Source organism: Ailuropoda melanoleuca, chromosome 16, assembly GCF_002007445.2.
Source record: "Ailuropoda melanoleuca isolate Jingjing chromosome 16, ASM200744v2, whole genome shotgun sequence".
Lineage (NCBI taxonomy): Eukaryota > Metazoa > Chordata > Mammalia > Carnivora > Ursidae > Ailuropoda > Ailuropoda melanoleuca.
Window position 1 is genome coordinate 45285951 of NC_048233.1, and position 25869 is coordinate 45311819.

Genomic DNA, 25869 nt, shown 5'->3' on the forward strand with positions numbered 1-25869 from the left:
AGGGAAATTCAAATCAAAACCACATTGAGATACCACCTTACGCCAGTTAGAATGGCAAAAATTGATAAGGCGGTGGATAATTTTCTAGCAAATACAACATGTCAAAATCAATCCCAGTGGAGACAGAAAGTCTAAACATATAAAATATCAGAGCAGAAATTGAGGAAGTAGGAAAACAGCTTTCCCATAAAAATATCCTAGGTCCAGACTGTTTCTCAGAGATATTCTATTTTTATAAAAATCATTTTATGAAGTGAACATAACATCTATCTCAACCTGAAAATGATTGCATCAATAAAACTATAGACCAACCTAACTTATAAATAACTTATAAATATCAATAATTAGCAAATATCTAACAGCACATTCAAACATTCATCATGACCAAGTAGAGTGGATTCAATATTCTAAAATCCATTAATATTATCCATCATATTAATAGAGCTAAGAATTATATTAGTATGCATCTAGAAAAGCCAAACTATTACAAGACTAGAAAACTACTACAAACAAAAGGATTTAGTGAAGTAGGTTATAAAATCAATATACAAAAATCAAGTCTTCCTATAAAGAAAACAAAAATCATTTTATATTCGAAGAGAAAACCCCTTTGTGAAAACTAAATAAAATTAAACACCCAGGCATAAATTTATCAAGAAATGTCCAAAACCTACAGGAAGAATAACTATGGAGTAATTCAAAAACACACAAAAAAACCCTTGCATAAATGAAAAGATATACCATATTCTTGGGCAGGAAAACTCAATTTCAGAAATTTTAAGTCTCCCTAATTCATAAGATGTAATATAGTTCATAAGTTTAATATAATTCAAAAAAAATAAAAGTAAGTTTCTTTCTGGAGCCAGATAATTTTTTTAATAAAATTCATTTGGAAGGATAGATAAGCAAGAATAGCCAAGCGGGGGAAAAACCTGAGAAGAGAGAGAAAGGGATAGCATTGTCAGATATTAAAACATACTATAGTGTCTCTAATTAAGAGTGTGGCAGTGTAACATGCATGGAGCAGTGGAACAAATAGAAAATCCAGAAATAGACCCAACTGCATCGGAAATTTAGTATAAAGGCAGAATCTCAAGTTAGTGGGGAAAATCATGGCTTTTTGATCAAAGGCATTAGGCTAACTGAATAGTCATAAGTAAAAAGATAATACCGTATTAATTCCCCAAACTGTACCAAGATAAATTTCAAGTGGTTTAGGAAGTTAAATGTATTAAATGAATCCATACAAGTATAGAAAAAACAAGTCTGAATTATTCTATAATCCAGGAGTGAGGGGAACTTTCCTACCTCTGACTCAATATCTAGAAGCCATAAGGGGAAAAAATTAATGAATTTATTACATTAAAAAAAGAAAAAAATGTTTTTACTTACATAGCATAAAAACACCATAAGGAAAGTAAAGAGACAAACTGAGGGAAACTTTGCAACTTTATCATAGATAAAGGGTTAATATTTACAATATATAAAGAGCCTTAAAAAAGAAAGAATGAAAGACTAATAATGGTATAGAGGGAGAAAGAAGCCAGGGAAATGTACAAACAATTCACAGAAAACTGAATACAAATGCCCCTTATCTACATGAAAAGATCTTGATTGTACACATAATAACAAAAAGGCAAATTAAAAATACACTAGTGTATTGATTTCTGCATCAGGATAAAAAGCTTTTGCACAGAAAAGGAAACAATCAACAACAACCTATGGAATGGGAGAAGATATTCACAGATGACATATTGATTAAAGGGCTAGTATTCAAAATCTTACCAAACTCAACACCCAAAAATCAAAAAATCCAGTCAAGAAATGGGCAGAAGACATGAACAGACATTTCTCCAAAGAAGATACACAAATGGCTAACAGATGCATGAAAAATACTCAACATCACTTGGCATCAGGGAAATACAAATCAAAGCCACAATTTGATTCCACCTCATACCCGTCAGCTAAAATTAACAACTCAGGAAACAACAGATGTTGGCGAGGATGCAGAGAAAGTGGAACTCTTTCACACTGTTGGCGGGAATGCAAGCTGGTGCAGCCACTCTGGAAAACAGTACGGAGTCTCCTCAAAAAGTTAAACATAGAATAGAACTACCTTATGACCCAGGAATTGCAATTCTAAGTGTTTATCCAAAGGATACAAATATAGTGATCCAAAGGGGCACCTGCACCCCAGTGTTTATAGCAGCAACGTCTACAATAGCCAAGCTATGGAAAGAGCCCCTATGTCCAACAACAGATGAGTGGATAAAGAAGATGTGATATATATATATATACAATGGAATACTACTCAGCCATCAGAAAAAATGAAACCTTGCCATTTGCAACAACGTGGATGGAACTAGAGGGTATTATGCTAAGCAAAATAAATCAGACAGAGAAAGACAAATACCATATGACTTTGCTCATATTTGGAATTTCAGAAACAAACGAACATAGGGGAAGGGAAGGAAAAATAAAATAATATAAAAACAGGGGGGAAGGCAAACCATAAGAGACTCTTAAGTATAAGGAACAAACTGAGGGTTGCTGGGGGGGGAGGGGGTAATTTGGGTGATGGGCATTAAGGAGGGCACTTGATGTAAAGAGTGCTGGGTGTTATATGCAACTGATGAATCACTAAATTCTACCCCTGGAACTAATAATATAATATATGTTAACTAAATTGAATTTAAATAAAAAATGAAAAATACACTAGTGTACCATTTCTCATCTATTAGGGTGGTAAAAATCCAAAAGATGGACAACTACTCTTTTGACCAGGTTTTGAGAAAACAGGCACTCCCATCATTGCTGGAAGTAATGCAAAAAGGTACAAATCCTACAGAAAGGAATTTGGCGATATTTAGCAAAATAACATATGCACTCTGATCCTTTGACCCAGGAAGCCTACTTCTAGGCATCTGTTCTAAAGAAACACTGATAGAAACACAAAAACATGAACACTTGTTTTGTAATGGCAAAAAACCTAATGTCCATCAACAGGAATCTACTGGATAAACTATGTACATTCAAATAATGAAGTACTATGCAAATATAGAAAGGAACGCAGACTATCTCTATATATTACTATGACATGATTTCCAGAGTATAGTTCTGTATATAAACACACACACACACACACACACACACACACACACACACACACACACGTAAGATTCAGGTATGGTTTTACCTATGTAGAAAATTACAGAAGGATAAACCGTAAAGTAAATAAAATTGTCAGCTAAAGGGAAAGGGGAAAACAGGGAGGTGAGTTTGGGATAGATGGGTAGTAAGGAGGGCATGTATTGCATGGTGCACTGGGTGTTATATGCAATTAATGAATCATGGACCTTTACATCAAAAACCAGTGATGTACTGTATGGTGAATAACATAATAAAAAAATATTATTATAATAAAAAAAGAAGCTGGACTTCTCTGAATAATACCTTGTTTTTTTTTATTTTCTTACTATTATTTTTTATCAAAGCATAGCTGACAAATAATGTTATATTAATTTCAGGTAAACACCATAGCGAATTGACAATTTGATATATTATGCACCGTTCACCGCCAAGTGAATTTTTTTCAGATTTGACCCAAGAAGCCTACTTCTAGGAAAACGAACCATGAAAATATTTTAGATGATTGTAAATAGTGTTAAATCAGCATGAAAAAAACAATGCCTAAAACAAGAACAAAATAAAATAAATGGGCTTATGATGCAGAGGTATATTATTTTAAAGGGTTTGAAAATACAACAATTCAGCTGTGTGTCTCTAGTAAGATATACCTAAGAACTGCAATAATAATAATAATAACTGTTTTCACTAATCATATTTTGATATTATTTTTCCAAAATCTATATAATAGGATAAAGCAAATAAGCAATTACACTATTGTCATTAAGAACCAAGATTTTTTGCATAAGAGGAAAGGATTCAAAATACTGAGGGTTGTGGAAAGGGAGGTGGGTTGGGGGATGGTGTAACTGGGTGATGGGCATTAAAAAGGGCACGTGATATGATGAGCACTGGGTGTTATATTCAACTTAGGAATCATTGAACATTATATCAAAAGCTAATGATATACTGTACCTTGGCTAACTGAATTTAAATTTAAAAAATTATTAGACAAAAAAATAAAAATAAAAATAAATTAAATTGAGGAGTTAAGCAAAGCACTGTAATCCTAAACTTGGATTGAAAGTATCAGTATAAACTCATAATATATTTTCTCTTTAAGAGAGATTTCCATTTCCAAGCTTGGACACCTTTTCTTTCCAGAAGATGATGACTGGGGTCATGGCCATGTCAGAATTCAGGAAGCAATTTAGAGGTTTTCACTGGCCAGAGATGAGGAAATCTGAGCACAAAGAGAAGAACAACTGCAATGGATTGAAACACATGGAATATGTTTAAATTCATGAGTTTCTTCCTAATGATACCATAAAATAAAAAACCTCATTGGTCACCTCTGAAGGATATAAGGGAACCAACCCACTATTCTGAATGCAGGTAAGTATAGGGAAAGAAACATTTAACCTGTTTTTCCTGATTAAACTATATCATAAGTTAACTAAATAGGTGATGAGGAAACAATTCTCTTACAGAAATAGTCCATGTAATAAATGAGGAAGGAATAATAGAATTAGAATGCCACCATTTTGCAAATCCCCAAATGAAATCATGAATCTGGACAATGATTATTAATGTTTGATACATCACAAAAAGAGACAACCAGTCATATGTGCTGGCCAATAGAAGTACATGACAATACTTAGAATGTAGTCTTGCAAAGGAAGAAACAAACAAATCTGAATTAGACCAAGTCACTAGATCTAGCTGCCATGTTATGGGAAATATAGGGCACAAAGGAGCACAGTAAATGATACCAGAGGGATGCAGTCCTATCTAGAAAATAGGATATGACCCGATCTCTTCAACAAATGAATTATAAAGGAGTAAAAAGAAAGGCAGGGGAATCTATAGATTGAGGAGACAAAGAGAAATATCAATTACTTGCAATGTTTGAATCTTATTTAGATCCTAATTCAACTGGAAAAAATAGGAGACAACTGTAGGAGTTTGAACACTGGATATTTGATGATATTAAGAACTTACTAATTTTTTCAACACAATAATGATGTTAAGATTGTACTTTTTTTTTAAAGATTTTATTTATTTGACAGAGAGAGACAGCCAGTGAAAGAGGGAACACAAGCAGGGGGAGTGGGAGACGAAGAGGCAGGCTCCCAGCAGAGAAGCCTGATGCGGGGCTCGATCCCAGGACCCCAGGATCACGCCCTGAGCCGAGGGCAGACGCTTAACGACTGAGCCACCCAGGCGCCCCAAGATTGTACTTTTTAAAAAGCTCTTATCGTTTACAAAAGCATACACAAATATTTACAGATGGCATTATTTAGGGGATGTGTGTTAAATACTCTGACGGGTGAGGGGTATAGATGAAATGAAAGTGGCTGTGAGTTTATTTTGTGTCTGGGTAATAGGGACATGAGGGTTCATTATACTATTCCGTCTAATTTTGTTTATTTTTGAAGTTGTTATTAAAACTGTTTAATGCAAGAAATTCATAAACCGGCTACTCACTATATGTTGATGAGGTAGGCCTTCTGAAAATGAGCAGGAAAACCCATTAAACTCACTTAAACTGTATCTTTTCTTTCTGTCACTTTAGGCAGCCTCATTTTGCTGGGGCTGGATGAGCTGTTTAACAAACTCTCCATGTGGAGTAGGGAATGCCAACGAAACTCCCCATCTGGAGATGCTACCGAAACTTAACACTGCACCCTGGGCCCAGGCCACCTTCCCAGACTAAACCACCTTTTCTTAAAAGGTGGCCTAAGGCATTCTGCCAGCCCAGAGTCATGTGGTGGGCACACTGCTGGTCCAATAACATACCTCGGACACTCTGGGAACTCAGTCTCTCTCCCACCATGAAGTTCCTCTGACCTGTCCTGTCCGTAGAGCTCTTTCCTTCTCTAGGTTTTTTTGTTTTTGTTTTTTTGTTTTTTTAAAGATTTTATTTACAGAGACAGCCAGCGAGAGAGGGAACACAAGCAGGGGGAGTGGGAGAGGAAGAAGCAGGCTCCCAGTGGAAGAGCCTGATGCGGGGCCCGATCTCAGGACTCCAGGATCATGCCCTGAGCCGAAGGCAGATGCCTAACGACTGAGCCACCCAGGCGCCTCATCTAGGTTTTAATCATTACTTTTTCACCAAAAATTCCCTGCCTGTGTTGCCTACATGTCTCTGTTTCTTGAGGCCTGTTTCTATCCTAAAATCATATTCATGTGTGCCTGTACACACGCACACACACACACACACAGACTGTAAGTAGTAGTCTCTTACAAGAATAGGCACCAGTGATGGCCTCAGCAACACATATACTAAAAGTGGAATGTTACAGAGAAGATTAGCATGGGCCCTGCACAAGGATGACATGCAAATTCATGAAGCATTCCATATTTAAAATTAAAAACAAGAAGAGGCACCTTATACCTATCATCTGTTGTGTCAGTAGCCCTTTGCATTCAAACACTCACAATGACCCTGAGAGGAGCTATTATTATCCTATTTTACAGATGAGGAAATGGAGGTAGAGGCCTAACCAAAACCACACAGCTTGTAAATGGCAGAGCTGGGATTTAAATCCAGGTCTACCTGCTTGCAAAGCATGTTTATTTAACCATAAATTGCCTGAATTTCCTTCTTTAGCAGCAAAGTGGCTATTCCATCAGTGCTCGCCGAGAGATACATGAATCTAACTGAGGAATTCAGGCATCCTGCTCATGTCTTCCCTTTCACATCTACTTTATGTCCCAATGTCAGGCATCCCCTCTGTTCCCTGGAGTGGAGGGGCTGAAGGATGCTTTCCACTGGGCCTGGAAGAATATAAACACATCTGGAAGGAGGCCGCTGCCAAGCAAACCATGCTCCCCCCAGAATGCGGACAGGATGAGGTGTCTATAAATAATGTGAAGAGTGTGAAGAGATTCTCTCCTCTGGGCTCCCTTTGTAAAAGGTTGATGGTAATTGATGAGGCTACAGGGACATGCCAATCCTTCTGCTCTTAGAACCAGGTGTGGTTATTTACAGAAATGTCACTTTCCCAGCCCTCCCTTCCCATCTCTGCCAGAGGCTTGGAGATCAGCAAATATCAATTTACTGCTGCCCCAGGGCACATGGCAATAAGCCACCTATATGCCCCACTGTCTACAAGCCAGGCTCAGGCTCCTGCTCTGGCTGAAAGTTGCTTCCTCTTTGGAAATTTGGAGAGAGAGAAAGATCACAGATTTGCTCCCTTTCCAGGCAGAGGTAGGTCAAGTGAACCATATCACAAACCAAGTCAATAAAATCTGGAGTTCCCACACTGCCCAGCTCATAGTGGGAGAAACAAGTAGACCACTGGATCAGAAGTCAGAAGTGTGGATACCGACCCCAACGAGGCCATCTGTTAGCAATCGATGCCTGAGTTCCAGTTTCACATCTGTAAAATGGAGACTAGTCCTCTGTCATATGGCCAGACACAAAAGGTTTTTGAAAAAGAATAAATTAAGTAATGGAGTAAAATGACTTGCAATGTATGAGAAATCATCATTATTATAGTCATTATAACAGGAGTGTCCATTATAGGTTTTGGAAAATACCTTGTAACTGTACTGCTCGCACTCCCATGGCCTTGCTAGTGAGTGGAATGAGCAGAGTGGAAATGTAGCATATAAATTTGATTTCTCAGGGCATCCGAAGTGTAGGTGAAGATCATTTTGTTATAACAAGGCTTACACCAAAAAAAAAAAAAATCAATTTCACAACTAAATAAAAACACTTTTGGGAATAAGAGGGCAGAGCTGCATCTCAAGGTTACCCAAGCTGGCTTAAAGTTCTGCTGAGAGTTGCTGGATCTCAACCAATAATGGAAGGAAAATTGTCACACTCCTTCCTTGCTGATGGTGACACTGAAAGACCACACTAAGGGCTCCCGACTGCCAACATGTCCAGGGTAACTAGCGCAGAGAGCCCAGAGGGATGACAGACTAAGGAGCAACAGGACACCTCAATCTGATGTTCCAGCTTCTTCTGGGGACCAATCGCTGGCGCCTCTACAGTGCCCTTGGGAAGTAGCTCCCACGGATAACCTCTCTCAGCCCTACAAAGTGGGAAACTTGACCTGTAAACAACAAAGCTTGGATTTGAATCCAGGTCCATCTGCTTTCTAAGAACCACAACGTCCTCCCAGTTTATAACCAGTTCCCTTTGCAGGAGAGTCCAGTTAGAGCCAAGGGGAACTATATCTTATTCCCTTTTATCAGACATCGCCTTTAGCCATCTGGCCCTTTTGTGCTTCCACAGTGTGGGCTCGTACTTAGAAAGGAAAGCCCTAGAGCTGCCCTGTCTAAAAAGGATATCAGGTTGGACTGCCCACAGTAGTTTGCCCCTTGGTCAGGAGGGGAGAATTTTCCTTTCCTCAGAAGTTCCAAGCCCAAGGAAAACATGCACAAAAAAGCAACTTAGTTTTATTTCTCTCCCTAGGAGATGTTTTAGAAAAAGTTCTGCCTGTCTGATTTGGTGTTAGGAAGAAGAAGTATAAATAAAAATTTTTATAAGCCATGATAATAGTTAACATTGATGAGTATTTTTTTTTTTTTACTGAAGCGTCAAAATTTAGGCTGAGTGATTTACATGGATTATCTCAAATGATTAAACAGTCCGCACAAGATTCAGGCTTTGTTCTATAGAACCTATTCAATACCCTTTGTAAAAATCCTTTCATTGCATAAACTAAATATGGTATATCCACACAATGGTATATTATTCAGCCATCAAAAGAAATGAAGTACTGATAATTTTCTACAGTGTGGACGAACTTGAAGACATTATGCTAAGTGAAGTAAACCAGACACAAAAGGACAAATATTATGTAATTCCACTTATACAAAATATCTAGAATAGGCAAATTCATAGAGACAGAAAGTAGGATCCTGGTTACCTTTGGAAACCTGAGGGAGAATGGGGGAGGGAGAGAATGGAAAGTTATTGTTAATGGGTAGTGATGGTTACACAAGATTGTGAATGTAGTTTATGCCACTGAATTGTACATTTTAAAATAGTTAAAATTCCAGTTAAAAAAATTTTATACCATATCTTCCTTATCTATTTGCCTATCAACGGACACTTAGGTTGCCTCCATGTCTTGACTATTGTAAATAATACTACATAAATATAGGGGTACAAATAGTTTTTCAAATTAGTGTTTTCATTTTCTTGGGGTAAATACCAAGTAGAAGAATTATTGGATCATGTGGTATTTCTGTTTTTAAGTCTTAAAGGAATGTTTGTTTTCTACAGTGGCTGCACCAGTTTGCATTCCCACCAACAGTGTATGAGGATTCCTTGTTTAACCACATCCCCACCAACACCTTTTATGTTTTTTTTTTTAAATTTTAGCCATTCTGACTGGTGTAAGGTGATATCTCATGGGAGTTTTTATTTGCATTTGCCTGATGATGAGTGATGTTGAGCATCTTTTAATGTGTCTTTGGCCATCTGGATGTCTTCTTTGGGAAAATGTCTATTTGAGTCCTTTGCCCATTTTTTAATGGAATTGTTTGGGGTTTTTTGGTGATGAATTGTATAAGTTCTTTGTAGTCTTTGGATATTAACCCCTATTGAATATATCATTCGCAAATATCTTCTCCTACTCAATAGTTTGCCTTTTGTTTTGTTGATAGTTTCCTTCACTGTGTAAACCTTTTTATTTTTATGTAGCCCCAGAAGTTTTGTTGTTTTTTTTTTTTTTTGCTTTTGTTTAGCTTGTCTTAGGAAATGTATCTAGAAAAATGTTGCTATGGCCAATGTCAGAGAAATTACTGCCTGTGTTCTCTTATAGGATTTTTATGGTTTCAAGTCTCACATTTAGGTCTTTAATGCATTTTGAATTTATTTCTGTGTATGGTGTGAGAAAGTGGTCCAGTTTCATTCTTTTGCGTATAGCTGTCCAGTTTTCCCAGCACCATTTATTTAAGAGACTGTCTTTTCCCATTGTATATTCTTGACTCCTCTGTCATAGATTAATTGACCATATAAGCATGGATTTATTTCTGGGCCCTCTATTTTGTTCCATTGATCTATGTGTCTATTTTTATGCTGGTACCATACTGTTTTAATTACTACAGCTTTGTAGTGTATCTTGAGATCTGGAATTGTGATACCTCTGGCTTTGTTTTTCTTTCTCAAGATCACTTTTGCTATACAGGATCCTTTGTGGTTCCAAACAAATTTTAAGATTATTCTAGTTTTGTGGAGAATGTTGCTGGTATTTTGACAGGGATTTCATTAAATCTGAAAATTGCTTTGGGTAATGTGGACATTTTAACAATATTTTTTCTTCCAACCCATGAGCATGAAATATCTTTCCATTTGTTTATGTCATCTTCAGTTTCTTTCATCAATGTTTTATAGTTTTTAGAGTATAGGACTTTCACCTCTGTGGTGAAATGCCTATTCCTAGGCATTTTATTCTGTTTGGTGCAATTGTAAGTGGACTTAATTTCTCTTTCTGCTGCCACATTATTAGTGTATAGAACTGCTACCAATTTCTGGATATTAATTTAGTATCCTGCAAAATTTACTGAATTTATTTATTACCTCTAGGAGTTTTTTGGTGGAGTCTTTAGAGTTTTCTATGTTTAGTATCATGTCATCTGCTAACAGTGACAGTTTAACTTCTTTTTTTTAGAATATTTTATTTATTTATTTGACAGAGAGAGAGCAGAGTGAGGAAGAGAGAGAGAGCATGAGCAGGAGGAGGGGCAGAGGGAGAAGCAGGCTCCCCACTGAGCAAGGCACCCGAAGTGGGGCTCAATCCCAGGACCCTGAGATCATGACCTGAACCAAAGGCAGATGCTTAACCAACTTAGCCACCCAGGTGTCCCTAACTTCTTCTTTACCAATATAGATGCCTCTAATTTCTTTTTCTCATCTAATTTTTGTGGCTAGGACTTCCAGTACCATGTTGAATAAAGGTGGCAAGAGTGGACACCCTGTTCCTGATGTTAGGGGAAAAGCTCTCAGTTTTTCACCATTAAGTAAGATGCTAGCTGTGGGTTTTCACACATGGCCTTTATGATCTTGAGGTATGTTCCCTCTAAACCCAATTTATTGAAATTTTTATCATAAATGGATGTTGAATTTTGTCAAATACTTTTTCTGCATCTATTGAGATGATCATATGATTTTTATCTTTTGTTTTGTTGATGTGATGTATCACATTGATTGATTTGTGAATACTGAACCAACCTTAACATTCCCAGAATAAATCCATTTGATCATGGTGAATGATCCTTTTAATGTATTATTGAATGCAGTTTGCTAATATTTTGTTGAGGATTTTTGCATCAATGTTCATCAGGAGTATTGGCCTGTAGTTTCTTTTTTTGTGATGTCTCTGCCTGGTTTTGGTATCAGGGTAATACTGACCTTGTGGAATGTATTTGGAAGCTTTCCTTCCTCTTCTGTTTTTTGGTATAGTTTGGGGATAATAGATATTAATTCTTCTTTAAATGTTTGGTAGAATTCATCTATGAATCCATCTGGCCCTGGATTTTTATTTTTTAGTAGTTTTTTGATTACTGACTCAATTTCATTGCTGGTAATAATTGTGTTCAGATTTTCTATTTCTTCCTGATTCAGTTTTAGAAGATTGTATGTTTCTAGGAATTTATCCATTTCTTCTAAGTTGTCCAACTTATTGACATATGATTTTTCATAGTATTCTCTTATAGTCCTTTGTATTTCTGTGGTGTCAATTGTTACTTCTCTCTCATTTCTGATTTTATTTGGGTCCTTTCTCTTTTTTTCTTGATGAGTCTTCTAAGAGTTTATCAATTTTGTTTATCTTTTTAAAGAACCAGCTCTTGGTTTCATTGAGTTTTTCTATTGTTTTTTTAGTCTCTATGTCACTTACTTCTGTTCTGATATTTATTATTTTCTTCCTTCCACTTACCTTGGGCTTTGTTTATTCATCTTTCTCTAGTTCCCTTAGGTGTAAGGTTAGATTGTTTATTTGAACTTTTTCTTGTTTTTTTGAGGTAGGCCTGTATCACTATATATTTCCCTCTGCTTTCACTGCATCCTTAAGACTTTGGACTGTTGGGTTGTCGTTTTCATTGGTCTCTATGTATTTTTTAAATTTCTTCTTTGATTGCTTCATTGATCCATTGGTTGTTTAGTATCATGTTTTTTAGCTACCATATGTTTGTGCATGGGTTTTCAAAGGGTAACCACGCAGGATGGGAGGTTGAGTTTTAGAAGCATCCAAGAGGGAAATTATTTTAACAGTATCCCTTTCAATTTTAAACAGAAAAATATACCAGAGACAGAAACTCTAGCTGTAGGTCTTCTATCATATACTACAGCAAATTCAATAACAATTCCTCTGTTTTACCAGGAACCCTGAGGTCATGGAGTCACAAAGGACAAGATTGTACCTAGGCCAGACTTCCTGGATGAAGATGCTTTTCATGGAGCCCACAGTTCCTCAGGGTAGGAGCCCACACCCCACCCCCAGATGGTGAATAGAGAATCTCAAGTCAAACAAAGGTCCTTACCATTGTAGCCTGGCTGCTGAATTCTCAGTGCTGGGCTAAAGGAGTAAAACCAGTTAAGTTGTTATTCCAGCTTTGTCCTCCAATCCTAAGTGCTCCCTTCAGACTGTTTCAATATCTCTAACTCTTCTCCATCCCTAAGCCACTGACCAAGTTTAAGTGTCATCTCTCACCTGAACCAGAACAATAGTTTCCTGACTGGTCTCATTCATTCATCAAATATCTACTGCCTACCAACTATGTGCCAGACACTGTTCTAGACCCTAGAGAAAAGTAGTGAACAAAAGAGACAGAACCTTCAGAGAGCTAATATTCCTGTGAACCCCAGCATCTGGTATCACTTCTCTACAGTCCATCCTCCACATTAGCCAACAAAGACATCCTTCAGAAACACGGATCTGATCATGGCTCTCCCTAGCTCCTCACTCCCAAGGATGAAGTTCAAGCTCTATGGTCCATAAGACCCTTCTAAACTTAGCCCCACCAAACCATACAGCCTCACCTTCACCTTCTCCCTGCCCCAGCATTGCACTTATGGTGAAAAGAGCTTCGAACAAACAGCAACAAGTACCACTTGGTGCACCTGGAACTTGTGGGCAGAGGGATCGGCAGGTGTGTCCAGGCCCCTGTCCTCTTGGCATCCTGCAAAGAAGGATGCTTAGGCTGCAACACAGCTGTGTGTGTCATAGGTCATCAGAAGGCTGTACCCCTTGCTGTTCTCCATTTTTAGGGACCAAATGTGAAAGTGGCTTTGCCCCAACAATTAGGAAAAATTAACATTTAAAGCTCAGGCACTAAGGTATATAGGCTGAAGTGCCAGATGTATAGAGGACTGCTGGGAGGTGCCAGCTGCCTAGTACCTGGAGACCCTGGGAGCCCCCATTCCACAGGAAACAGAATTAAGTTACATCTAACTCTGAGGAGAGAAGAGTGCTTATCTAGTTCTCATGGGATTGCAGCCTTTTCTAGGATCAGAGTTTCATTCATCCTAGCTCCCCTCATTGTTAAGCAACCCAGAGACAGTCCCTGGTATCATTCATTTGTCAGTTCCACCCATCTCCAGCCACACCCCCATCACAGCATATATCCATCCAAGGCCCTGACATACCAAACTATTCATTCCCCTACCATTCTAAGCACTCTGATACCTCTGTGCCTTTACAAATGTGCTTCCTGGTGCCTGTGGCACTTTCTCCTCTATCTGGATAACTCTTTCCATAGATGGCAAAGAGCACATCTGACAAAAGGAAGTGGTTCTGTGTAATCATTCAAAGTCTGACTTCTCTTTGCTGAGATCTCTGATCACTCCTATACATATACACCATTTCATGCATTGGGCAGAATTAAATTTACACAACTCTGGGAGTCCTGTTAAACTCTGTTTATTACAATCTATTTCTCTACACATTGTCTCTCCACTGAATTGTGAGCTCCTCAGATGTAGGGTCCATGCCTGCCATCTCTATATTCTGCCTGCCACAGAAAATATTTGTGGAAGATATCAATTGGAATAGAAAGGCCATTTTCCTGCTGGAGCGTCTTAGCACATGTTGTTCCTTCAACTCTCCCCATCACTTCAAATGACTGGCCCCTTCTTATTCTATAGGTCTCAGCTTAAATTTCACCTCCTTATAAGCCAGTGTAAAATAAGTTACTTCCTTCCCATGTGACACCCCGTTCTTTTTCTTCATATAATTTTTCATAATTTATAATTTCATTTTCATGGTCTATCTCTCCTGCTCGACTGTACTCTCCATGATACATAGAAATGCCTATTTTATTCACCACTATATGATATAGTGGTGGGAAAGTGGGGGAGGAGTAGTTTAACTGCAACAATTTTTTTAAGAAGGAAGCATATCTGGCCCAGAAAAAAAGACAAGTTAATGAGACATTCTTTCTCCACACCCAGCCCTGCCTGACTCCCACCCAGCAGCAGTGGTTCTCCACCTTGTTGCACAGTGGAATTACCTGGGCAGTTTTAAGTTTTTCTGACACCTGGGTCCTCTCATCAGGCATCCTGATTCAATCATCAGAGGTAATGCTCAGATACGGTGAGGTTCAGATGCTGCCCAACTGATTCTAATGTACAGCCTGGGCTAGGAGTCACTGCCCTACAGTGGGGCTTGGTCTTCCAGGTTTTTAATGGCTTTATGGGGATATGACTGCCAGATCTGTCGCCTGAGGTCATTTTTTGGCACCTAACAGAAAGAAGCCCACACTCCTCTGTCCACCTGAGTACCAGCACCTGCAACCCTTAGAGCAGGTAACATGTAAAATGTGGTAGGTTCTGATGCTCCACGAAGAGGCTCCCAATAAGCAGACGTGATTGAGTAGGCAGAGCTGGCTTGCTGCAAAGAGGAGCTAAGGCAGTTGCTCCCTCAGAAAGGGGCTAACAAGGCTGGATGATCATTCAGCTAGGACTTTGTATCTCCACCCTCAAATGGGTCAAATAAACTTTCCAGGGGGCTGCTCTCCAGCCAGGTTCTCCCTGGTCTTGCATGTAAGAAATGAGACACAAGACTTGTAGCTTATTCTGAATACAGTCCTCATTGTTTCAGCATAAGCATTTTTTAAAAATATTTTTTATTTAGAGGCGCCTGGGTGGCTCAGTCGTTAAGCATCTGCCTTTGCCTCAGGTCATTATCCCAGGATCCTGGGATCAAGCCCTCCATCGGGCTCCCTGCTCAGTGGGAAGCCTGCTTCTCCCTCTTCCACTTCCCCTAGCTAGTGTTCCCTCTCTCGATGTCTCTCTCTCTCTCTGTCAAATAAATAAATAAAAATCTTTTAAAAATTTTTTATTTAAATTCAATTAATATGTAATGTACTATTGGAACATAAACATTTTTGAGTAAAGTTGTCATCGATCTATGTTTAGAAAGATAGCTCTGACAGTGGGGTTTTATTAGTAGTAAAATATCTTCCAGTCCACAAACCTTTACTGCATTTCTTCTAGATACCAATCACTGATCTAGAGGCAGGAAATTTTTTAAAAAATAAATAAATAAGATACAGCCTCTCCTCTCCATAAGCTAGTGGGGAAAACAGACTGATAAATAGATCACTGTAGACAAAGGGGAAAATGGGAAGCCAAGGATGTGCCCAAAGTATCCTGGGTGACCAGGAGGCAATTTCTGAATTAAGTCACAGAGGAGTTGGCCAGGTGGAGGTTAGGAAGACTTCTGAGGCAGAAAGTCAATGTGAACAAAGGCTACTTAAAGATTAGGGATAGCCTGACAGGAAACTACACTGAGTGGAGGAAGCCACCAGGTGTTGTGAAGCATAATGTATAGGGAAAGGTGCTTTTACAGTGCTTACTATGTGGCTGACACGATGCTAAGTGTGTGTGTATGTATGTGTGTACATTTATTTTATGTACCTATGTATGTATATATCTACCCATTCAATTCTCATAGTAACCTAATGAAGTAAGACTAACACCCCCATTTTACAGATGGGAAAACCAGGTCACAGGCAATAAAAGTAAAAGCCCCAAATCAAACAGCAAGTGGCAGAGCCAGGATTTATACCAAAGTAGACTGGCTCCAGAGCATATATTCTTAACTGCCATGTTCCACTACCTTTTGTGACAGATCACTGGAGCAAGCCATGCTTAAAGAGATTGGATGCTATCATGTAACAAAGGGAGCCACTGAATTATTCTATATCAGAAAGTGGGACCATCACATGCATACACAGACAGAATTGATGGAGGAGATTTGAGGGCAGGAATAGCCAAGGAAGATTGGCGATAGAACAGGAAAAAGAAAAGCCTGAATCAGGGCCATTGTTCCATGGGTGAAAAGGAGAAAAGAGACTTGAGAAAAATTCTGCCATTTGAATTAGTGGGACTTCGTGATTGATTAGAATTGGGCAGATGGCATGGAGTCAGAATGCCACCCAGAGTTCTAATTTGGATGGAAAATAGAATTGAGGGGGAGGGATGATGGTCAGATTTAGACATGCTGGGTTTGGGGTGTCCGTGGGCACTCAGTAGGGATGGAGGACGGGGAAGTTGGATGTGCTACTTCCATAAGGGCAGTGTGGCCAGCAACTTTGTGTGAGCATAACGGGAAGGGTGACGATGAGTGTTACAAGAGGCCCCACTGTCTATCTCTAAGTACCTCTCCACAAAATGGGTTATCAGTGCCCGTCATTTCTCAAACTCTCCAAGGTACTGAAACATTCATTTTTGGCTGACATTCAGTTATTTCTCTATAAGCAAGCGAAGTTAGATTTTCACTTATCAAGCTCTATTCATTATTCTAATTTAATTTCGCTGCAACCAGAGTTAGAACTTTTTTTTTTAATGTAAAGTCATTCTAACCTGAAAGACACAATTGCTTCATACCATCATGACAGGTCAATTTTGGAATGCAAGAGGCTGATAGCATAACTTCCAGGCTCATTTCTGAGAACTGAACCTCATTCCAGCAGTCTAGGGCCTCTCAGGCAGTTTGCTGAAGCGGTGCTATATAGATTCAGGTCAGAACATTATAGCCAAAGAAATAGCCCCAGAATACTGACTGCCTCCTGGTGTTCTCTCTAGCTTTCCTGGCTCAGTTGATGAGAAAAGCAGCTTCTCTGCTTGCAGGAGACATGGCTGTCCACATGCTCCATTCCCAAAGCCTACACCCAAGGAATCCACTTCTTTCTGACTTGGCCTCCAGTCAGCTCGGTCGCTCATCTCGTCTCCATCCTCCACCCTCTTAGTCCCTGCTCATCACCGCAGAAACAAAAATTAACGTCAATCATGGCATCGAAAGCCATGCTATCCCCACCTAGTACCACAAAACTTCATCATTCGTTCAGCCTGACATTGCCCTCATTCATTTTTATTTACAAACAGATGTAAGACATCTCAAGATGGTGGGGGAAAGCTAACATTCTATTGGGTGGATGTTGCAATGACTTAGTTATCAATGAAGTAACCACTCTCCCTTCCATTCCGAAGGGGTAGCAATGTGTCTGGCTAACTGCCTCCACAGGTCTCAACAAGAGGGAAGTGTTGAGCTTCTGGGGAGCTACTTTAAAGAAGACTAACTCATCTGAGTGAACACCTTTTGTTCCTACACCCTTTCTTTTCTTCCTACTGGCATGTTGATGTGACAGCTGGAGCTCCTCAGCCCTAGCTGCTGACCTTCAGACTTCTTTTAAAAGTCAGAAAATAACCTGATAATGTGTTTAAGCCATTGTATTTGAGTTTTGTTTCCTAGTAGCTCCGCTACTGTGATTTCCCCCTGAGACTGGAAAGTAAGAAGACCTAGAATGGCCTTCCCCAGCTTTAGCAGATACTTCTTTGGGAACAGCCACTATAGCATTGTATTGAAATTACCATTATATGTGTCTATCTTTTACCCTAGAGTGAGCTCCTTAAAGGCAAACACTCTTGACATATTCACAATTATGGAGCAGCACCTAGCACAGACCTGGCACAAGGCAAGAACTGTGCAAATGTATGTTGAATAAATAAGTGGAAGCTGCACTGGGGAGTCTTGTGTTAATGACTGAATCCCTGGAATTAGCTAATGGATGAAGTTATGCACCATCAACCTTATATATAGGATGCCACTATTTTAATCAAAATGCAAAATGCACCAGGCTTCATTGTCTTCACAGAGTGACTATAGAATTGATGCCCCCTTGGAGTGAGAAGAAACCCTTCCTGAGCATTAAAATATTCCACCATGATTAGTCACTCAACAAAAAAACATGGTATTTCCTGAGGATCTTCTAGTGCTTGGTAATTAATACTACCATCTGCTTTGTGAGTTCAATGTCCTCATTGCCCCATTTTACTGGTGAGAAGCCTGAGGTCCAGAGGGTTCCACAGTACGGCAGAGATCCAAGCCAAATTGTGTGCACACTACTCCTACATTACCTTGCTTCCTTTCTACTTCAGAGCAGTTTTAGAACTGAGGCTGAGGGGCGCCTGGGTGGCACAGCGGTTAAGCGTCTGCCTTCAGCTCAGGGCATGATCCCGGCGTTATGGGATCGAGCCCCACATCAGGCTTTTCTGCTGTGAGCCTGCTTCTTCTTCTCCCACTCCCCCTGCTTGTGTTCCCTCTCTTGCTGGCTGTGTCTCTCTCTGTCGAATAAATAAAAATTTAAAAAAATTAAAAAATCTAAAAAAAAAAAAAGGAACTGAGGCTGAGATAGTCTCAGTTCCAAAAGAGAAAATACCAATGCACAGAAGGAGGCCTATGCAGCCCATGGAATGGGAGAAGATATTTGCAAATGACACTACAGATAAAAGACTGGTATCCAAGATCTACAAAGAACTTCTCAAACTCAATACACGAGAAACAAATAAACAAATCATAAAATGGGCAGAAGATATGAACAGACACTTTTCCAATGAAGACATACAAATGGCTAACAGACACATGAAAAAATGTTCAAAATCATTAGCCATCAGGGAAATTCAAATCAAAACCACACTGAGATACCACCTTACACCAGTTAGAATGGCACAAATTGACAAGGCAGGAAACAACAAATGTTGGAGAAGGTGTGGAGAANCACTGCAACATGGACGGGACTGGAGGAGATAATGCTAAGTGAAATAAGTCAAGCAGAGAAAAACAATTATCATATGGTTTCACTCATTTATGGAACATAAGAAGTAGGAAGATCGGTAGGAGAAGGAAGGGAAGAATGAAGGCGGTGTAAACAGAAGGGGGAATGAACCATGAGAGACTATGGACTCTGGGAAACAAAACTGAGGGCTTCAGAGGGGAGGGGGGTGGGGGAATGGGATAGGCCAGTGATGGGTATTAAGGAGGGCAAGTATTGCATGGTGCACTGGGTGTTATACACAAGTAATGAATCATGGAACTTTACATCAAAAACTAGGGATGTACTGTATGGTGACTAACATAATATAATAAAAATATTATTATAACAAAAGAGCAGAAATAAGTAAAAATATAGCTCCAGCTTTCTAGGAACATATAGCTTATATTTAGAGAAATGGTGTTTATAAGCAGCACAAAACAATGGAGAGCCAAAGTTTATAAAGGCCAAGAGGGCTCCAGGACACTTCTATTTTTGAAGCTCCAATATATCAAGAAATAAAAAATGCCAAAAAAAAAAAGAAGAAGGAGGAGGCCTATGTTTCCCACCCTATGATCTCGAGGCTCTTTTAGCCCCAATGAAGAAGTGGTAAGAGGGAAGGAAAAGGGTTATGAGTCACTGGCAGTCTGAAGCCCCAGAGTTCCTCCTAAGACCTGAAAACGTGTACAATTGCCTAAATTAAAATCAATATGCTGCTTGGCTGGAAGGCTGCACAATTGTTTTTGAAGCTGGGTATAATATGTTCTAAATGTTTAATCTGGCAGAGGCCATAAAAGACGAGTTCCAGGCCATTTGGAGCTTATATTGCGAACAAGATGGTCTGGGAGGCAGCTAAAACTAAAAAAAAAAAAAAAAAAAAAAAAAAAAAAAGACAGAAATCCCAACAGAGTGGCACAGACAAATTGATCTGGTTCTGACATGGATGCTAGGCATCAATTTGGGGTGAAAGAGGCTCCTTTGTTAACAGGAGAAAGGCAATGATAAAAGCAAAATGGTCAGCCGTCAGACCTTACTTTCTAATGCTTGGGGGGCCCTCCCTGAGATGGCAAAGAAATCAATATGTCTAAGGCAGACGTGTTGATTCGTGGCGCCAGGCAGTCAATCCTACCCTCCAGATGTTAAGAGATGACCATTTAGCATACACAGGTCTGATGCACTGCATGCCCAGGAGGACAAATCATCCCAACCCAAAGCCTGCACTGAAATAAACACACATATAGTCCCCTTAAGGAATCCTCCTATTGAAGGCTTCCTGACTGGGGGGGAAAGTCTAGCATGGTGGTTAAATGCTCAGGCTTAAGTGTTAGATGTAAATTCAAATTCTAGCTCTTCCACCTATTCAGTCCATATCACTTTGTAACCTGTCTGGCTAGGCCTCTATTTCCTCATGTAATAGATTCCTTGTAGGAATAGGGATACTGGTCTACCAGCAGTGAGGTAAGAATTAAAGGAGATAATAACGGGTACAGTCTCTGGTATATAGTGAGTGTTGAATAAATGTTACCTATTAGTATTAACATTCTCAGTATGTAAAAGAGCATGGACCAGGCATAGTAACATTTAAATACCAGAAAAAGTCAACTTGGCCTCTCTTTTTCATACTGCAGGCATTAGGTACATTTTCGGCAATGGCCAGTATCTGGCATCTCTTGGTTACTATTAGGCCAAAGGTATGGCATTAGAATTTCAGAGCAGGGCAGAGCTTGAGCCTTGAAACAAACTCATTGAAGTGTACCCAGGGTTTATCAAATTGATCCTCCTTCTGGAAATATACCCAGGGCATGATAGCCATCACAGATTGTACACTTACTACATGCCAGACACAGTTTCAAGCACTTTACAGCTACTCACACTGATTTCTTACAATTCTGTGAACAAACAGAGGCACAGAGAGGGTAGAAAATTTGCCCACAGCCACACGGCAATCTTGGAAGGAGGAAGAAATCATGGTTTTTCCAAATTTGGTTTTCCAAATCCAATATTTTTTCCATGACATCACAGCTGTGCCTTTATTTATAGAAATATAAATAAGATTGCAAAGGAAATGTTTAGCTTGCTTATGAAAGCCAACAGTTTTTAAGAGTCTATAAAATTACTTTAATTTAACCCATCTGTCTACAGAAACTTACAACAATAATTACAAATGTTGTTACCTGTTCATTTAAAGAACAAATATGCAAAATTGCTACTTGTAATACTATGTTATCCCAATAGTGTGCATCACCTAGTTTTTCACTAAAGAAGTATCACCCTCTAGTAGAAAATACATCTATAGAAAAGTGGGTTCAAATCCTGGTTCTACCATGCATCAGTTCTGTGGCTTTGGACAAGCTCCTTAACTTCACTGAACCTCTATTTCCTCCTATATAAAAGGCAGTTTTTAATACTAATTCCAGGGCCACTGCAACAATTGAATGAGATAATATGTACAAGGTACCAGTGTCTGGTACTACTAAATAATGGGAAACTATCATTATTCCTGGGAAATAACCCTTCTTTAAAATATTCTCCAATTCAGAGATATTACTGTTCAAATAAGCAAATTTCACTAACACAGAAGTCTGATAAGCCAGCAATTCTACTTCCAGGAATTCAGCCCTAGGAAATGCTCATAACTGCAGAGAAAGATGTGTGTGTGTGTGTGTGTGTGTGTGTGTGTGCTTTATAATAGTGAGAAACGCAAAACAACCTATATATCCATCAAAAGAAGAATGGTTAAATAAATTATGATTTATCTATATCAGCACAAACTTCCTCACTAAAGAGCCTGAGAACAAATATTTTCAGCTTTTGTGGGCCATGCTGCCTATGTGACAACTGCTCAGTGCTGCTGTCATAGCACTAAATCAGCCACAGACAATATGTAAAATAATGGACCTGGGTACATCTCAAAGCAAAACAAAACAAAACTGTATTTAGAAAAATAGATGGAAGGCCATCAGTGTTTTCCAACCCCTGGTATATATGGCCTAATACTACACAACTATTAAAAAATGATAATAATCAAGTAGACCCACATGTATTAGGACAGAAAGATATCCACTAGGACTCCTCCAAATCATAAGAAAAAGGTAAACAATTCATAAAAGAGAAAATTCAAACAGCCGGTTTGAAAGTTGCTCAACTAATTAATTAACTTTTCCAAAAGCAAACTAAAACAAGAAGATCCTATTTGCACTCATGACATCTGCAAAAATTAAAACACTGACAAAATCAAGGGTTGCTGATACTATAGAGAAAAGAGTACTCTCATACACTGTTAGAACAAATATGAACAAGGACGATCACTTTGAAAATTTCTTTGGCAGAGTCTATTAAAGCTGTAAAAGTGTATATCCTATGACCCAGCACTTCCTCTTCTATGTCTATACCCCAGCGAACCATACTCACATGTGTTCAAAAAGACTGAATAAGGAAATTAATTGAAGCATTATAATAGCAAGAAAATGAAAGTGACCTAAAGATCCCCAATAATGGAATGGACAAATATAATGCAATACGTTCATGTGACAAAGTACAATTCAGCAGTTAAGAGATGCAAGCCAAATCCATGTTCATAAATGTAGATATATCTCAGAAATACAATGCCAACTTTCAGAACAATCCTTACAGCATGGCACAGTTTAGGTAGGAATATGGACACAAAAAACAAACCATACACTTGTTACAGGTATATGTACATGAGTATAAAGGCATTTATTTATTTTTATTTAAATACAATTTAATTAACATATAATGTATTATTAGTTTCAGGAGTAGCATGTAGTGAGTCATTATTTGCATATAACACCCAGTGCTCATCACAACAAGTGACTTCCTTAATGCCCATCACCCCTTTACCCCACTCCCCCACCCACCTCCCCTCCAGAAACCCTGTTTGTTCCCTATACTTAAGAGTCTCTTATGGTCTGTTTTATCTTATTTTATTTTTCCTTCCCTTCCCCTATTTTCATCTGTTTTGTTTCTTAAATTCCACATAAGTGAAATCATATGATATTTGTCTTTCTCTGACTGACTTATTTCATTTAGCATAATACCCTCTAGTTCCATCCACATCGCTGCAAATGACAAGATTTCATTCTTTTTGATGGGTAAATAATATTCCATTGTGTATACATACCACAATTTTATCCATTTACCTGTTTATGGACATCTGGGCTCTTTCCATATTTTAGCTATTGTGGACATTGCTGCTATAAACTTTGGGGTATTTAAAGAAAGATCTGGAAGGATATTCACTAAACTCAAATAGTAGTTATCTTGAGGCATAAGAGAGAAAACCAGAAATAGAAGTGGTGACCCAAGGAGACTTTAGCTTTACCCATAATGTTCTACCTTTTAAAAAAGAAATAACTATGTATTATCTCATAATTGAAAAAAATTTTACTTTTTTATTTATTTATTATGTTAGCATGAAATAAATTTTTAAAATGTTCATGATACAACCATAGAGACACTGAACTCTAGGAAACAAACTGAGGGATGCTAGAGGGTAGGTGGGTGGGGGGAGGGATAATTGGGTGAGGGGCATTAAGGAGGGCACTTGATAGAATTAGTACTGGGTGTTATGTACAACTGATGAATCACTAAATTCTAGCTCTGAAGCTAATAAAATTTTTTAAATATTCATGATATATTAAATGAATATCCAAGTTACAAAACCATATATATTGTATGATGGCATTTTATTTTTTAAAATTTTTACAAGTTGTTTTTTCTTAATGTTTTTTTATTATATTATTTTAGTCACCATACAGTACATCCCCGGATTCCGATGCAAAGTTCGATGCTTCATTAGTTGCGTATAACCCAGTGCACCATGCAATACGTGCCCTCCTTACTACCCATCACCAGTCTATCCCATTCCGCCACCCACCCTGAAGCCCTCAGTTTGTTTCTAAAAGTCCATAGTCTCCCATGCTTCATTCCCCCTTCTGATTACCCCCCTTTCTTTATCCCTTTCTTCCCCTACCGATCTTCCTAGTTCTTATGTTCCATAGATGAGAGAAATCATATGATAATTGTCTTTCTCTGCTTGACTTATTTCACTTAGCATTATCTCCTCCAGTGCCGTCCATGTTGCACCAGATGTTGAGAACTCGTTCTTTCTGATAGCTGATAATATTCCATTGTATATATGGACCACACCTTCTTAATCAAGTCATCTGTTGAAGGGCATCTCGGTTCCTTCCACGATTTAGCTATTGTGGACAATGCTACTATGAACATTGGGGTGCATATGGCCCTTCTCTTTACTACGTCTGTATCTTTGGGGTAAACACCCAGTAGTGCAATGGCTGGGTCATAGGGTAGTTCAATTTTTAACTTTTTAAGGGACCTCCACACTGTTTTCCAGAGTGGCTGTACCAACTTGCATTCCCACCAACAATGTAGGAGGGATCCCCTTTCTCCATACCTCTCCAGCAATTGTTATATCTTGCCTTGTCAATTTTTGCCATTCTAACTGGCATAAGGTGGTATCTCAGTGTAGTTTTGAATTTCCCGAATGGCTAATATTTTGAACATTTTTTCTTGTGTCTGTTAGCCATTTGTATGTCATCATTGGAAAAGTGTCTGTTCATATCTTCTGCCCATTTTTTGATTTATTTGTTTCTCACGTATNTCGTCGTATTAGTTTGAGAATTTCTTTGTAGATCTTGGATACCAGTCTTTTACCTGTAGCATCATTTGCAAATATCTTCTCCCATTCCGTGGGCTGCCTCTTAGTTTTTTTGACTGTTTCCTTGGCTGTGCAGAAGCTTTTTATCTTGATGAAGTCCCACAACTTCATTTTATCTTCTGTTTCTCTTGCCTTTGGAGATGTGTCATGAAAAAAGTTGCTGTGGCCGATGCCGTAGAGGTTGTTGCCTATGTTCTCCTCTAGGATTTTGATGGATTCCTGTCTCACATCGAGGTCTTTCATCCATTTGGAGTTTATCTTTGGGTATGGTGTGAGAGAGTGGTCAAGTTTCATTCTTTTGCATTTAGCTGTCCAATTTTCCCAGCACCATTTATGGAAGAGACTGTCTTTTTTCCACCGGATGTTTTTTCCTGCTTTATCAAAGATTAGTGCCCCAAAGAGCCAACGGTCCATTTCTGGGTTCTCTATTCTGTTCCATTGGTCTATGTGTCTGTTTTTGTGCCAGTACCATGCTGTCTTTGTGATCACTGCTTTGTAGTACAGNCAGCTTTGTAGTACAGCTCGAAATCCGGCATTGTGATGCCCCCAGCTTTGTTTTTCCTTTTCAACAGTTCCTTGGAGATTCGGGGCCTTTTCTGGTTCCATACAAATTTAAGGACTATTTGTTCCAGTTCTTTGAAAAATGTCATCGGTACTTTGATCGGGATAGCACCGAAAGTGTAGATTGCTCTGGGTAGCATGGACATTTTAACTATGTTATTTCTTCCGATCCAATAGCATGAAATATTTTTCCATCTTGTTGTGTCTTCCTCAATATCTTTCAAGAGTGATTTATAGTTTCTAGAATATAGATCCTTTATGTCTCTGGTGAAGTTAATTCCAAGGTAACGTATGGTTTCTGGTGCTATTGTAAATGGGATGGTTTCCCTGATTTCTCTTTCTTCAGTCTCATTATTCGTGTATAGAAATGCAATTGATTCCTGAGCATTGATTTTGTATCCCACCACATTACTGAATTGCTCTGT

The 25869-nt window shown here is 38.7% G+C and overlaps 1 protein-coding gene and 1 non-coding gene across 3 annotated transcripts in view; one reads left to right on the plus strand and one right to left on the minus strand.

The window, feature by feature from the left end:
* The window catches only part of LOC105240219 (collagen alpha-1(I) chain-like), a 161349-nt gene that overhangs the window by 21928 nt on the left and 113552 nt on the right, over positions 1–25869 (minus strand). The gene's annotated exons all lie outside the window — the stretch shown is intronic.
* On the plus strand, positions 6388–6494 carry LOC117796876. Its single transcript, XR_004621577.1, has one exon. It is a non-coding gene; the product is annotated as a U6 spliceosomal RNA (small nuclear RNA).